This window comes from Vombatus ursinus, unplaced genomic scaffold, assembly GCF_900497805.2.
Source record: "Vombatus ursinus unplaced genomic scaffold, bare-nosed wombat genome assembly UNPS02014180.1, whole genome shotgun sequence".
Classification (NCBI taxonomy): Eukaryota; Metazoa; Chordata; class Mammalia; order Diprotodontia; family Vombatidae; genus Vombatus; species Vombatus ursinus.
Window position 1 is genome coordinate 3474371 of NW_020953958.1, and position 5427 is coordinate 3479797.

At 40.4% G+C, this 5427-nt stretch overlaps 1 pseudogene; it reads right to left on the reverse strand.

The window, feature by feature from the left end:
• Positions 1–223: 223 nt before the first annotated feature.
• Positions 224–1048, reverse strand: LOC114041792 (annotated as a pseudogene).
• Between the last annotated feature and the right edge of the window lie 4379 nt (positions 1049–5427).

The following is a 5427-nucleotide window of genomic DNA, read 5'->3' on the forward strand; positions in this document are numbered from 1 at the left end:
ATGGCACTAGATTGCCGATTTTGTACAAAGTCTAGCAATTGAAGAGCTTTCTTGGCTCATCTAACCTTTCTCCAATCAATCAGTAAAATGATGACATTTTTTTTTTTCCCAATGAGCAAGTTCTTAGCAAAAGAACAGTTTCTTTCCTAGGCTTCTGTATATTGTCCTTAGCTTCTTACAACTCCTCTGGTCAGTTTATCATAATATTTTTCTTTCTTTTCTTTTAATTTTTGTCTCTTCCTATATGCTGATGCACCTTGGGCTCGGAGCCCTCAAGGAAGATGTGCTGGTGCCGCCCTTACCGCGGTCCATGTACTTCACCTGAATGGAGATGCCAGGGGCCTGCGCCAGAGCCATGATGCGGACGTGGTCACTCTCCTTGCACATGGGCTCCACCTCCTGCACACAAAACTCCTTGACTGTCTGCCCCTCCTTGAAACTCCTTGACCATCTGCCCCACCTCGATGAAGTGATGGAAAAATTTGCTCTGGCGCTGCAGGTAGCCTGAGGTGAGCAGCCGCAGGTAAACCACCAGGGAGTCGGAGGTGCTCTGGTCATTGAAGGAGGCCAGCAGTTCAGCCACTGAGGTCTGCTTCTCCACCTGCTCGATCAGGTCCAAGAACATGAGGAAATCTTCAATGACAAAGTCCGTGAAGCCCTGAGACATCAGGTCTTCCTTGCTCTTGCTCTGGGCAGAGATGGCTATGAACCTCGGCACCAACTTGCGGTCTTCCAGAAGAGTCTCAAGGTGGGAGAACTCGAAGGCTCAGTAGAAGCAGTTGCTGTCGGATCTGGTCTTTCGAATGTAGGAGTATTTTTTGTGCAGGTCCTTGATCTTCTGTTGATAGATGATGGCATCTTCCCATACTCCTTGGAAAGCACCAGAAGCTTCAGGTGCTTGGAGACCAGCAGATTCTGATCCGCAATGTCTTGCTGAATATGGTCCTGCTGGGCCATGATGGTTTCATCAGTAGGCCAAACACTTAACTCCTTTGGAATCCCCTTCTAGTGGCTCTGGCTTCTGCTGCTGGGATCCCTCTACCGCCATCTTTAAACAGCAAGTTGACTGCCTAGGCAACATAGGTGCAACTGCTCAACATCTTTTTAACTCCTATTTTTGTAAGGCCCATGATCACATCAGGTTGGATCTCCTTTTCTCCAATACTACCTTCTGTGAACAAAGGTAAGTCTCTTGGGACCCCTGGATAGTTAATTTCAGAGAATAAATTCTTTCCAACTCCTGCCATTCCTCTGACAGCTTACATGATTGTATAGACATTACCTTGAAGATTTAATACAGGTCAAGGAGAAACTTAGCAATGCTGAAAGGAAAGGGGATGAGGTCCTAACGTCTGAGCTGCTAAGGTAAGGTCCCTGTCCCTTTTTCATTAATGCCATGCCTTTGAAACCCAATTCACTCAGGCTCTCAATTGTTTGGACGACAATCAGTCCCTGCCCAAGGACCACTTAAAGGTTACTTTTGGGGCCTCCTGGCTACCTCTTTTGGCCAGCAACCCTAAGAGTCTTTCCCTCCAAGTTTGATTTTTTTTTAATTAAAGGGGACATCCCTTGACTCACTTCTTAAAGAGACATATTCACTGAATGGGAGTTGCCTCACTCAAAATGAGAACTTGAAAAGACCTTGGCTTAAAAAAGCCATGGGCTCCCACTGCATCCTAGGCCATCTCCAAATGTCCTGATCTATATCTATCACTGTACCCACATGGCTGTGGAGGAGAAAATAAGGCTGGTGATTTTGCACAGCACTCCCTCACTCAAATCTAATTCATTTGCAAGTCAGGTCATCATCTTCCTGGTGTTATAGTTCTCTTTGAGAATGAAGGACAAAACCACAATATCATCCCCAGCAGGAGTATTGGTACTTTCATGGATTATCATAGATTTAGAGCTGGAAGAGCCCATAGAGTCTTCTAGTCCAACTCCTTCACTTTAAAGTTAAAGAAATTGAGGCCCTAAGAAATGACTTGCCCAATGTAATAGAGGCAGTGGAAGACCTGGGATTGGAATATAGGTTTTCTAACTCTAAATCCACTGATCTTTTTATGATTTAATATTGCCTCAGTCTTCTTAGCATTGTCAATATTATAATTCAGTACTTCAATCTTTGACTATTTCTTCAGTGTGAATATTCCTTTCACCAATGAAAATAGCAACCTTTCTTGGATTTGATAAAATGATCTTTTACAATTACTTTGCCAAAAATTTAATCTCCCTGTAACCAACCTAGTCATAAAGTATTATGAATTTAGCTCAGCTGATCCTCAGACAACAGCCATTCACCCCTCTTTGGCACCTTTGCAATGTTGTTGTACTAAGCAGAGCTTGGGCTCTGATGACATAACTTTTCAATCTCCAGGGTCATCTCTGTTTCACAAAAAGTCTTTGTGTTGTCACTGTCAATATTTTTTATTATCGTTAAAGAAGGGTTAAGCAGGGAGAACAGAAGGAAGGAAGAAAAAGCTGGAGGAAGAGGTGAAAAGAAAGGGAAAATAAGGATTGAAGAGAGGAAAGGGTATGAGTAAGAAGGCAGGAGAAGAGAAGGGAAGTAGAGGAGACAAGGGTGATGAGGGGAAACAAAAGAATGGGGCAGAGTCCCCTGACTTCACTATAGCTAGGTCCCATAGGCTAGGCCTGCTTAGCGTTGGAGATATCCTGCTGCAGACTTAATGATTTATAACAAGTACATGAGAATGCCATTAAAAACTAATTCATCACCGCCAGGCCAAATGATTTGCAAACATTTGTTATCCTGCAGGCTCCTTCATGGAAATAGAATTTCCAAGGGTTGAAAGGTTCTCCTAGTGTACATATTGCAGACTTGAGGGAGTGAAGACAAAGGCAGCAACATCTGAGTCACTAGCATTACCTACTAGGTGATCAATTACAATAATGGCTAAATCTTTCTTATTGACCTGCCCAGACCAGGAGCTGAAACTTTCTATATGTATATTTCCCACAGAAATACCAGCAGAGAGATACTTCTCTGCTTTGTATCATGAGACTCAGCCAAGTTTAGGAGAAAAAAAGCAATGTGAAATTGCATTGTTTCTATCTGAAAGGAAAGGACCTACATGCTCTGGTTAGTGGCATACCAAAATAATGATAACTAAAATTTTTAGAGCATTTTAAAGTTTCCAGAGCATCCTCCTGATGAAAAAGTGGTAAATTGGGGGGAAAATAAAGGATATTCCAAAAGTCTCAGTGCAGAATCTTCACTTAAACTTTTGGAATGCTCTGGATTATTGTTGCCATTTTATTGATAATGAAATAAAGGACACAACAAGTAAATTAATCTCTAGGGCCCCTTCTAGTTTATATGATGTCCTCAAGACCTTTCAGCTGTTAAATATTGGAGCTAGGCATGTAATCTCAGTACTGTTGGCTGCAAGTTGATTTTTAATAACAATAGCAATAACACAACTGAACTTCACAATAACTCATAGTTATATAAAACATCCCTCAAAATGAGTACTCTCTGCATCTTATGTGTGATTAATACTTTATTTTTATTATCACTCTTGAGGCACAAAAATCCACTGAAAAGAATAACTCCTTAAAAAGCAGAATTGGCCAAATGCAAAAAGAGGTACAAAAATTCACTGAAAAAAACTCCTTAAAAAGTAGAATTGGCCAAATGGAAAACAAAATGAAAAAACTCACCACAGAAAATAATACCTTAAAAATTAGAATTGAACAAGTGGAAGCTAATGGCTCCATGACACAAAAAACAAAACAAAATCAAAAGAATGAAAAATAAAAAAGGAAAATGTAAAACTCCTCATTGGAAAAAAAAATTGACCTGGAAAATTGATTCAGGAGGGATAATCTAAGAATTATTGGACTCCCTGAAAGTTATGATAAAAGAGAGAGAGAGTCTATACATCAATAGTTTAAGAAATTATCAGGGCAGCTAGATGGCACAGTGGATAAAGCTCTGGCCTTGGAGTCAGGAGGACTTAAGTTCAAATCTGGCCTCAGACACTTGACACTTACTAATTGTGTGACCCTGGTCAAGTCACTTAACCCCAACTGCCTCACCAAAAACAAACAAAACAAGGGAGCAGCTAGGTGGTGCAGTGGGTAGAGCACTGGCCCTGAAGTCAGGAGGACCTGCGTTCAAATCTGGCCTCAGACCAAACACTTGACATAGCTGTGTGACCCTGGGCAAGTCACTTAACTCCAATTGCCTAAAACAAACAAACAAAAAAAAAAAAAAACAAAGAAAACAAAAAAAAAAAAAAGAAAGAAAGAAATTATCAAGGAAAACTGCTCTGATATCCTAGAACCAGAGGACAAGATAGAAATTGAAAAAATCCACTGATCTCCTCCTGAAAGAGATACTAAAATGAAAATTCTAAACATGACAATTGGCCAAGGTTCCAATTCTGATCTTGTAATAATGGAGACGTAAAGGTTGAGTTAACTTTCATTATTTTACCTGGTTATTGGCAAGGTAATTTAAAACTTGTGTTAAGATCAATGTTGTAGGTGAGTGGACACAAGAAAGAGGATCTCTACAAGAAGACAGTCTGCTGAACACTGCTTGAACAGCACTTAGACCAGAAAGCTTCACTGGATGATGTCCAGAACACCAGACAGCTGTATGAAAGGTGATTTCTGAAGACTTAAATGGACAATTTATCATTACTTTTGGGTCTTTGTGTCTATACTTACAAAGGAGATTTCCCCCTTTTGATTTGCCAATGCATCCATCAATTTCTCCCTCCCTTCTCCCATATTGTTATAAGTTCCCAAAATTCCTTGATGAAATGTTGCCCAACAACACAGCCCCAGATGGAACCATTACTAAGGCATTGCAAAGTCTAACTACTTTAGCTGAAGAATTGGCAGAGAACTCTGGGATAAATAAATCATTCTTAAAGCTGGGGTATTTACAGCTATAGGCTGTTGCATAATATCTTGTAAAGAGACTGAGGTGAACCCTAATTATGATCAAAACTAGAATACATAATGAATTAAGATTCAGGCAAAACAAAGAGTAAATAAAAAGAAAACAGTGGATTGCGGGAAATGTGGTTGGGGATGTTACTTCTGCATATCACTCAGTCAGGGGGTAGATGCCTATGTGACAATATTGGAGTCAGTTAAAAATGGGAGGGAATGTGAGAAATAGCTAGTTTTCATTTCCACAAAAATACAATCTAGGGGCTAGGTGGAAGTTGAACAAAGGAAGCCATGAAGTAGAATTGGTAAGTGAATAGACTAACCAGCAAAAACTGGTTCTGAGGTTAGGTATAGATTAACATATCCACATCCCAAGCAAAAACGGTGTGGGCATATCCAAATAAGGGCAAAAGTAAATAAGGGCTGGGGTAACTGAATTGTGGAGAGTGGGAGATTAGGGGCATAGATTCACATAGGGAAATTAGGTGCCTCAGATAGTCT